Consider the following 12,274-nt stretch of genomic DNA (forward strand, 5'->3'; position numbering starts at 1 on the left):
TTATTTACTACATGCTATTGTGTCTAATATTTGTTTTTGTTTAAGTCCTTTGATATGCAGACTTTTGTCAATATTACATAAATTGTGGCATGGTATATATATTATTTAGAGTATTTATAGTGTCAACATCAAAATACTGTTACAACAAAACCCTCAATTCTTATCATTTAAAATTCCATTAAGCAACTCAGATTTGAAGGGAAGTTCAGGGGTTATATACTGTTGATATCCACTTATGTCATGTTTTTGAAGTCACTGTTGGGGCGTATTGTTGACGATTCAGATTCTAGAGTGCTAAAATTTCGATAAAGTATGTCAGTCAAAACAACTTGATGTACTTAACTTCATTGGGCTAAACCATGGAGGAACTCACCACACTTCTAAATAAATTGAAAATATTGAACAATGCAAAAGTTAGTTCCTTGAAACACCATGCACCCAAACATAACAATAGACCCTTCTCCAAGAATAATATGCTCCAACAAAATCATCCAAGGGACTTGCAAAAGGAAAAAGAAGTGGGGAATTGGCTTTTCGCACTTGGGACAAACTTGAAGACTGGAATATCAGAGGATGACCCTCTCATATTGGAAGAAATGGAATCCTATCTTTACAAGGTGGATCAGTCTAATTGGAGTTTAAATTGGGCTCTGCGGCTAGATATGCTTGCATTGGTACAAGCCAGATTCTTGTAGCATCTGGGTGAGAGAGTCAAGCTTATGATTGCCTCTTGTTTTAGCAATATTTTGCAGATAGTAGCACCCTTTCCCCCTTACAATGATGACATCATGAAGAGGGTCTTTCAATTGAATGTAGAGTGTTATTCAGGGTTTCATGACACCCAGATCTCAAACTTTGATAGAAGGCATGTGATCCTAGACACTATGGCCAAAATCAGATCTTACGTAGTCATGCTTGATCTAGAACAGGATGATCTGATCCTTCGAATGTGCCAATCATTCTTCATCAACATCAAAGAGAATCACCTTGAGGAGGTAAGGGCCAACATGCAATATATCTTATCTTCATTATTAGTTGAGGGTGACATCATTCACAAGCGACTGCAAACCAAATTGTTAGCCATTTGGACGAAGACATAGGTTGTCTCGCCAACTACCTATAAGATAGCCAAAAGGGTGGTTGAGAAAAACATGGGGTTCTTCAGAAGGCAACTAAACTAGGAGGAGTTGTGGAGGATTTGTGGTGACCAGCCATGCAACATGAATGAGTTGAAGAGAAAAGGTATTTACTTCACCTGCAAGAAGCCTTGGGGACTTGATCACTCATGCTTGGGTGATTCAACAGAGATGATTGAGGTAGATTAGGAGGCGGATCCTTCTGAATTTCTAGATGAGGATTCTCCTTTAGTTGAGTCCATGTGTTCTTACGAGGATACCTCTAAGGAGCATAAGTAGTTGTATGGAGTCATTGACAGCATCCTAGATACATATTCTTGTGAGCAGTCAGTAGACCCCATGGGAAATATTCAAGGATATGGGTCACTCATGATCATTTAGTATGAGCACCACATAGTGGACCATAGTACACATGATGGGCCATCTTTGGAGAGTAATCTAGTAGCTCATATTGAGCCCATGATGGAGGGTCAGAAAACATCCTTGGGGCCAACCATTAATGAGGAGCAGGAAGATGTACACACAACCACCAAGGAGGTAATACTTGCATACATGGTTCATCAGGAGGAGTTGGGACTTGACAGTACAGTTTTACAGGTGATGAGTGGACTGATGGAGCATGGAGTTTTCAGTCAGATGAGGGAAGCTCTTTTGGATATACTAGTGCATCTAACTTTGGGTCTACCCATTGATGAGGTACAAGTAGATGCAATGGCAGCTAAAAAATCTGCAGTATTTCCAGGCAGCATCCCTCTCCAGGAGTACATAGACAAGGCGTGCAGCACATGTTTCCTAACTATAGGGAGAGAGGCAGGGATTCCTAGGCATATTTGGTTGATTGATTGGGAAGAGCTACATGAGTTGAGAATGGTGCAACATAGTGGACTCATGCCATATACAAGTGCACATACATCTAATCCTTCCCGTGGGATGGATTGGAAAGAGACCATGATTTGGCATCTTGTTAGTGGTAAGATATTCTCAATCAGGGGCATAATGCAGCAGGAACCCTTAGACATGAGGAGTACTACATGTTCAAGTTGGCAGTGGGAGGTAGGCAAACAACTTTTCATTATTTAAGGCATGCATCTATATAGTGGGACTAACCTTGGCCTAGGCCAAGGGTTGGACTGGAGAGAGGTAATGAGTTGGTATGCAGCTGATGGGGTAGAATTCATAGTCGGAGCTATAGCACAACAAGATCCATGGAGCATTGACACTTGGACTTGGTGGAATTGGGATCAAGGTGGATCTACTAGTAGCAGGTTGAGTCACAGATGGGCATGGGATCCAGGTATTAGGGGATCTAGTCATGTTTGGATTGCTTGAAGGCATGATGTGGACCAATGGTTCATATGGGATCCTGGTATCATTTTTCATGTGCCTATACAATGGACAAGTGCGGATTTCTTAAGGGAAAGCAATCTTGGGGCAGGATGATTTGTAATATCCCCATTTTTATGTTCCTACATAGTACAACTCGGGTGGGGTTCTAGGGCAAGAGATGGCCAAGTCATTGGAGTAGGTTTATGTCATCAGGTGTTCCGAGGGAGTTTTGAGGATTTTTTATGGGATCTAATGGAATTCTCTTCACATATTTCATTATCCACGCAGTTTTCCTTTCATTTCGTCGCATTCCAACAACTTTCAAATATTAACATTATTATGGGGCCTAACTTAATTAATTATGCTCGAGGTGGCATTCCAGAGAGATTAAATTATGGAACACATCATTGTAATCGCTCGTTGGAACCAGAACGAGAAGATATACAAGATGGGATGTTGAGAAGTGACTTCTAGTGGTCAGAGAGATTATGGTGGCCAAAATACCATTTTCCCACATTAAAAAAGATATTTTAATTGAGGGAAATGTGCTCAATGATTAAAATAATAATAAAATAAGAGCTTCTAGAGGGGTCCATCAAATCTATAAAAAGAGGAGGAGGAGGCCATTATATGACATCTTGTATTATTGATAATTTCTATTGGTGAGGTTTGGAGAACCCAGTTCCCCACTTATCTAGCCCCATGATGGAAACCATCAGGTATGTTATTGAGCGTTGAACAAAAACCCAACTCTCTTTAAGGAGACTTCATCCAATAGTTCCATAGAGCTTCAGGTATATTGGAGTGAGGATCATTTAGGTCCTCAACTAGTGTTTCATCGTCTTTCAGTTGATCCATTGGCAGGTATTGTTGGAGGGAGAGTGAATTCATTGTGGAGTTTTAAGGGATCAGGATCAGCATAGCAGCAAAATATTTGGAGGTCCACTCAACTATCATATTTCCATTTGTACTCTGCATGATATATTATAATGAATGAAGCTAATTCATCCCTTGTGCTACATTTTCTGATGTTATATGAGTTTATGGGTTTACTGCACTTGTATAATTTCTGAGTTGTTATTTACTGGTGAATTTTGGTGTAATGTCGTGGGTTTTCAGAAGAAAAAAAATAATAAAATATAAATAAAATAAAATAAATAATAAATATAAATTATAAATAAATAAATGTCGGCATAAAATTTTATAAATAAAATTAATATTAAAATACCCCAAAATTCCCGAAAAGGGACACTACAGTGACTATTCTTGCAGGAGACAAAAATGAAGTTTTGTGCATGAGATCAGATGTTCACCTGAAGGATGTTAGTCCTACAGATATGGACCAGACATCAAAAAGATCTGTGAGCTGGAAACTTTGAATTTTTTCTATAATATGAATATATAGACTGAACTTGTGTTTACAGGTGTCTGGGATGTGCATACAGATATGTCATTATATTCAAAGTTTGTGCTACAAGAGTTTGACATGACTTGGCTAATTGATATAGATGAACAGTCTTTGGAGTTTGGACATGATGCTTGATAATGACTTAGAACTTTGACTTGATGTTGAGATATGTTATGGACTATAGATCTCTCTATGATAGCAAATTTTGGATTTGACTTGATGACTAATGATTTGACTTGATGGTTGGTGATTTTCCTTGATGAGAATGATTTATAAACTTCCAATGATTAATATTGGTATTCTATAATGGTTTTGTATTAGCCTCCTCATTCTCAGCACATTGGTTGAAGTATTAACAGTTGTGATTCAGCATGAAGCTATCTCCATGAATGGCTGGAACCTGTATGACTTATCCTCGGTATATGCATTTGCATCTAGTGACTTATAATATGATCATGAGGATTACTTGATGAAATTTGGATTTATATTTCTTATAGAAACTTGATGGTGTGATAATAGATGAAGTCATGACTTGATGAGAGCTCTACATGTCACCTGATCTAAAGAATTGATACTATGATATTGTGATGATTTTGATAAGACGACTTAGTTGATTTGATTGTACAGTATTTTGAATCTGAGCGTATTGGTTTGGAAAAGTATTATGTTTGCAAAGAGCACTATATGAAGCAAGCTCCTCGATCCAGATATGTCTACATTAATAGTTATCTAGTAAAGCCAAGATGATGTGTTGATCCAAACCTATACTTCAGAAGTGTTCCAAGGTATGACTTTGATTTTGAATTTGGTTTTATATATTGATGGTCTACTCTTGACAAGAAATGAGCCTATGATGATAAAAGTAAGAGGGAGATGGCTTCTGAAGCTCGAAATACTGAATCATGGCATGATGAATCATTTTTGAAAATGGGAAAATAATATATATATATATATATATATATATATTGTGAAGCTATTGAATAAGTATTGGAAATTGTAAATGCAAATCCTTGGACACTCTAATTGAATTTCAAGAAGTTGTGAAGAGATATTGTTGAACTTGACTTGGAAACCGACAGTTGATTAAAGCATTTATGTTCCGTTTTGAACATCCGTCCATATATATATATATATATATGAATGATGTTCATATAACCTAAGTTGATTCATGATTGAGTTTCTTCATACACATTGAGTTGCCACCGAGCACCCTTTGAGATACATGCATGGGACGATCTTCCTGTGATCTGTGACTACTTGGGTGTACTGATGATTAGATCATTATTGATGAGATGAGCACATTTGAATGTTTCCTTAGTATGAGATATTCCATGGTATCTTGGATGAGAGCTCCACAACATGACTAAGGTTGAGTACGATGTTGATATCATGACTAACTATGAGGCAAGATGAAGAAACTCCTTAGAGAATCGTCTAAACAAGCTTTGGATCTGACATGGATACATTGCAATGAAAAAGAGTGGGATCCAATTGGAAGAGAATCTCACATATAGTTGAAACTAAGTTACCTTCATATATTGAGAGAGTGTTGTTGTACGAGACAAGTTTAATCTTGTGGTTGGCACCTCCTTGAGAGGGAGGATGAATATGGTATCCTTTTGTGATATGTATATGATTTTTTGCATTCTAATATGATATTTGATTTGATTTCCTGTATGAACAGGAGACAACTACTATTGAGTCATTATGATTATTAGATATGAGCACGATGATATTTTTCTTATCTATAGAGAGCGAGATTGATCAAGAACATTGAACCAACTCTTCCTCCCTTGTCTAAGCTCCCAGGGTGTGGAATTGAGATAAAGGGATCCTGGGGTTGAGTGAACTTTGGAAAATAGGTTATCACCCCTATTGGTTACCCACAGGGTTGGAGTAGTAGCGCACCCTATCTTGATCTTTGCAAAGAATACCCCAGTTGGCATCATACCCACAAGCAGGGCTTGTTGGGATTGTCCCTCCCCATTTGGCCAACGAGTTGAGAAGGCTTGGAGGTGTGTGATCCTTACCTCTTGGTAAGTTAGGTATCTAATCCAAACTTAGATTATTATGCATGTGTTCTACTACGTGACTATTGAGGGTGATTATTGGGAAGATCAGTATGCAATAGGATGGGTTAAGTAGTATCTCCCCTATATCACCTATTGCTCAATATGGGGTTGTAGTAGTAGCTCCCCCATGAGATTCTGGGTTGAGTAGTAGTTCCCGATGTGGTTCTAGGTTGAGATGTGCTCCCTGATGATATGCTATCTGATGATGATGCAGGTCATAGATCTAAATCCCCGCTGATATTCCAGGTAGTAGCTTGTTGGCAGATATTCCTGGTAGTAGCCCGCTGGCAGATATTCCTGGTAGTAACCCACTGATAGAGATTCTGGGTAGTAGACCGATGAATATAGGGTGGTAGCTTCGGCTCCCCTACGATAAAAAATTCTTCTTCTAGCTTCAATAATGATCATCATATGAGTAGGGACAATCAAGAGATAAGTAGGAATGAGCAAGAGATGAATTGAGATGATCACATATGATATGAGATAATGAGATACTTGAGATTGGATATGATTTCATGACATTATACATGTGACATAATGCAGGTGGAATTATCCCTAGTTGAGAGGGAGTGTTAAAAATATGCAACTGCAGTCAAATTCTACTTTGGACAGCTCCCCTGATGTAGATAATGATTGCATTGAATCCCTCTTTTCGAGAGGACCAAAATTGACCTCAGAGATCACTCAAATCAGATAAGGGAAAATGTACTTATAAAGAAAAAAACACGTGCATATTTGATAAGGTCAGCCCTAAAGAAAATTGGACCACCTTGAAAGGTTATAAATACAACTGACCTCTACCTCATTTGGAAAAAAAACAATGAGATACTCTTCTATCTTGTTTTTGGCTCGCACAAGTTTGAGGCTTATCTGCAGAGGATCAAGATCACTCTAAGGTGAAATTGCAAGGTGTGAGGCTCGCATCTATGATTTAGGATTTTGGGACCTAGTCATAAGCACAGAATAGGAGGATCTCAACCACACTCACTCCCAAAAGTCTCATGTGTGTGACTGGAGCCTTCCAGTCACACTGAAATCTCACTGTGCATGCAAATGGGAGATTAGGGTTTTCGCAGTTCGGTTCTGACCCCAGTCGCTCGCCAGGCTTAATGGTGTGACTAGGAAGCCATAGTCACTCGTACAACTCCTCCTTTATGCAACCAAGATCCAAAAGATGAAATCACAGTCTTCCAAAGATTTTTCTTACTAACCGCAGGGTTCAGATGTTAACTACAAACAGTGATAGTTCAGTATAGTCTTCATAATCAAATTCTAAGTATATACATTATTCGGTTCATTTCATGGATGTTGTAGTTGTTTTGTTGGTTAGTTGCATAGATGAAGATATGGATCGTTGTACTCTTTTTCGTAGAATCATTTGATGAAAAGCTAAGAAGAATAATTTTCAAGGGTTTTCCCCATAGTGGGTTTTTCCCTAGTCTCTGACCAATCCTGGTGTCTCTATGCGTGAATGTTTTTCTTCTATTGTTCCTTTTATGTTCTTCTGCATTGATGACGATGATATTATTTTTTCTAAATAGTTGCATATAATGATGATTAATTATGTAAATATGAATAATGTTATAATGTTATGGGGTGAACTTAATGTGTTAATGAAGAAATGAAATTATCAAAGCAAAGAACAGTATAGCCCTAAGAAAAATTAATAAGTGTAGATGTTGATTTCCAATCCTATTTAATACCTTACACTAGATGCATTGATTTTGGTTTAGATGTTGATTTCTACTCCTATTTGATTTTTTTCATTGGATCCATTGGTTTCAGTGTAGATATTGATTTCTAATCTTATTTTATTTAGATGCATTGATTTCAATCTAGATGTTGATTTCTAATCCTATTTTATTATTTGCACTAGATGCATTGATTTCAATGTAGATGTTGATTCCTGATTTGATTTAATTTCTAATATAGAGGGTAGGGAGAGAGAGGAAATAAGAGAAAGGTAGAGAAAGGGAGGGAGAGGCATAGAGAGAGAGATGGGGGAGAGAGGGAGGGAGATAGATAGAATGGAAGGTGGAGAGAGATGGAAGAAAAAAGAAACGCACAGAGACACATACGAACATAGAAGTTAGATCTAGAAAGTCATGAATATTTTGGTTTTTCACTCAAATATATATATATATATATATATATATATATATATATATATATGCACTAGATGGATTGATTTTAGTGTAGATGTTGATTTCTACTCCTATTTGATTGCTTGCACTGGATGCATTGGTTTTAGTGTAAATATTTATTTCCAATCCTATTTGATTGTTTGCACTAGATGCATTGATTTCAGTGTAGATGTTAACTTCTAATCCTATTTAATACCTTACACTAGATGCATTTATTTTAGTTTAGATGTTGATTTCTACTCCTATTTTATTGTTTGCACTGGATGCTTTAGTTTCAGTGTAGATGTTGATTTATAATCCTATTTGATTGTTTGTGCTAGATGCATTGATTTTAGTGTAGATTTTTATTTATAATCTTATTTGATTGTTTGCACTAGATGCATTGATTCCAACGTAGATGTTGATTTTTGATTTGATCGAATTTAGGCTTCTGTGATCCATATCTAGTTTCTGAAAAATCTTTTTAGTGATAATCACATCAAGATTCATTTTCGGTGTGTTTCCTGTGTGTTCCTATCTGGAAGAATCATCGCATAGTTAGAGAGACAAATCATTCCAGGCTAAATATGAGAATCAAATCATCCATTAGAGAGGAAGCGGAAAAGAAACAACTTTGAGAGAGGGAAGAAGAAAAAGAAAGAGAAAGGGAGGAGAGGCAGAGAGAGAGAGAGAGAAGGGGGAGAGAGTGGGGGGGAGAGATAATGAGAGAGGGACGGAGATAGACATAGAATGGAAGGTGGAGATGGAGGGAAGAAGATAGAGACACACAGAGACAAATACAAATATAGAAGCCAGATCTAGAAAGTCATGAATGTTTTGGTTTTTCACTAAAATAGATGTATTTATTTCAATTTAGTTGTTGATTTATAATCCTATTTGATCGCTTTCACTATATGCGTTGATTTCATTGTATATGTCGATCTCTGATCCTATTTAATACATTACACTATATGCATTGATTTCATTGTAAAAGGTTATTTCTACTCCTATTTGATTGCTTGCACTAGATGCATTGGTTCAAGTGTAGATATTGATTTCTAATCCTATTTGATCGTTTGCACCAGATTCATTGATTTCAGTGTAGAAGTCAATTTCTAATCCTATTTAATACCTTACACTAGATGCATTGATTTCAGTGTAGATTTTGATTTCTACTTCTATTTGATTGTTTGCACTAGATGCATTGGTTTCAATGTAGACATTTATTTTAAATCCCATTTGATTGCTTGCACTAGATGCATTGATTTCAGTGTTGATGTTGATTTCTAATATGATTTGATTATTTGCACTAGATCATTGAGTTCAGTGTAGATGTTGATTTTTGATTTGATTTGATTTATGATATAGATGGTAGGGGGGGAGGGAAGAAGAGAAAGATAGAGAAAGGGAGGGAGAGGCAGAGAGAGAAAGATGGGGGAGAGAGGGAGGGGTGGAGAGAGGAAGAGAGAGGGAGGGAAATAGACACATAATGGAAGGTTGAGAGAGAGGGAAGAAGAAAGAAGACACACAAAGACAAATACAGACATAGAAGTTAGATCTAGAAATTCATGAATATTTTGGTTTTCACTAAAATAGTTGTATTGATTTCAGTGTAGTTGTTGATTTCTAATCCTATCTGAGCACTTGCACTAGATGCATTGATTTTAGTGTAGATATCGACTTCTAATTTTATTTAATACATTACACTAGATGCGTTGATTTCAATGTACATGTTGAATTCTACTCCTATTTGATTGCTTGCACTGGGTGCATTGGTTTCAATGTAGATATTATTTTCTAATCCTATTTGATCGCTTGCACTAGATGCATTGATTTCAATGTAGATTTCGATTTCTAATCCTATTTAATACCTTACACTAGATGCATTGATTTAAGTGTAGATGTTGATTTCCACTCCTATTTGATTGCTTGCACTAGATGCATTAGTTTTACTGTAGATATTGATTTCTAATCCTATTTGATTCTTTGCACTAGATGCATTAATTCTAGTGTAGATGTTGATTTCTAATATTATCTGAGTGTTTTCACTAGATACATTGATTTCAGTGTAGATGTTGAATTTTAATTTGATGCAACTAGATGTATGATGTACATTAATGTCAAAGTAATTAGATTTCTAGTGTGCATTGATTTCAATGTAAGCACATATCTTCCCCCTCCATCTATATCTTTATCTCCCATTGTCTCTCTTTTTTTATCTCTCTATATGAGACCCTAAACATACACACAATCTCTCGCTCCCTCCCCCTCCCTTTTCCCCTCTCTCTCCCTCCCTTTTCCCCTCCCTTTGTCTCTCTTCCCCTTCTCTCTCTCTAACACTTCTCTCTCCATATTCGTATCTCTTCCTCCCTCCTTGACTTTTCCTCTCTCTTCTTCCCTCTCTCCCCCCTCCATTTATATCTCTATCTCCCCTTGTCTCTCCTTCTCACCCCAAAAACATACACACTCTCTCTCATTGTAGGCACATAAAAATTATTCATGACATGCATTGACTTCCTGTGTTACAGTAATTCAACCATAAATACAATACTTGAATTTTCATCCTAAATAAAATGTTCACTTACCTGCAATGTTTGCTTCTTGAAACTGTAAATTATTTGTAATTGGCTACATTCTTATTATTCCCATTTTCCATCATTCAACATTGTAACTAATCACTTTTCATTCAAACACGGTAATATAAAATAACTACCATTGAAAATTATCTGGGGTTTAACACTCCATAAGTCACAAAGATTGACGAAGTGATTTTTGGTGCGAGAAGTCTAAGATGAGACTGGTCTTGAGAGGAGGATTTAAACCCTAGCTATGGAGGTTTTTTCACAGACTCGAAACAGTGATAGGAGAGGGGTAATCGAGTACAGTTCACTTACACATGGTGCAGCAAGGAGAAGCATGTCAGAAAGGTGAAGGAAGATGGAGGCTGACATGAGCATGGGTTGATGTCTCCGGATCGCCGCAAACGAGGCACTTGGGCGACCAAAGGATGGAGGACGGGGTAATTTTTTTCATACTATTTTTTCACTAAGATTCTGTCTCTATCCATCTGCACGCACCCGATGTAGATGATCAAGCAGTTGGGTTCTAGGGAAACCTTGAAACTGCAAATTATAGGAAGGGAGATGGTCAAACAATGAGATGTCATCGACCTGGACCCCGAGCCTGAGGATATACTGTCGGTTTAGGGGCTGGAGGTCACAGAACAAAATATTGACTCGTATATTCGTCCATATGGACTACCAGGAGGGAAGAAAGGTGGCTCAGGAGTGGGTCGGTGATCAGGGGCTCAATATTTAGCTCAAAAATAAAAGCTCCCATAATGGCTCAAATCCTGAATAACCACTTCCATCTCGGCAAAATGATCCCAACGCAACTCATTTCACTAAAAACCGACTTCATATGAGGAATATATTGAGTTTTATCCACTTTGCCAAATAGAAGAAATTTTGAAAAAAAATGCACAATCACTATCAGCAATTTGTACTAATGATGTGGCAAGTGACTGTGCAAGGTCAATAGTGGTAAACTGTCCAATCAGGCTTCGACAAGTTTCATATTTTGGTTGGTTATCATATGTGCTGATGTGGCATGATTTGGTTGGTTAATGGAGGACCAATGAGGAGGGGACAAGTGGCAAGCCTGGATGTCGCCACGTGTCCCTCCCCAAAGGTCGGCCGGCACACAGTGCTTACAAAAATTTTGATGGAAAGCCAGGGGGTCTAACCCGGGACCTGCTCTGACCAAACTCCATGCCATACCACTACACCACAGTTTGTTTCTTAATCTTATTTTTCTCTGCGCCTATTTGAATTTTAATGTGGTTAAGGTTGGGGGTTAGGGCCAACCCTCCCATGTGAACGCTCTAACAGTTACGGTTACCACACATCTGGTGCCAACATAACTATGAACCCACGACATTCAATGCCATACATGAAACACTCCTCCAGCGATGACGGATACGGTTACGATGAGTAGAAACAGCCAGCGCACAAGCCATAACTACCAGCCTAACCACCCAATAAACCGCGTGTGTGACATCCTCCACGAAGACCACCAGCGTTAAGGCTAACGATTACCCTAAAAGTGTGCCAATATTATTGTTAATTAATCTTAGCTAGCATAAGTTAAACTCTAGTTTAACTTGGCAAGGATTATGACGGACCCTCCAAATTTGGCACCAACTCCAGT

This window comes from Pinus tabuliformis, chromosome X (genome assembly GCF_031772625.1).
Source record: "Pinus tabuliformis cultivar Carrire ecotype Pingquan chromosome X, CPIR1, whole genome shotgun sequence".
Classification (NCBI taxonomy): Eukaryota; Viridiplantae; Streptophyta; class Pinopsida; order Pinales; family Pinaceae; genus Pinus; species Pinus tabuliformis.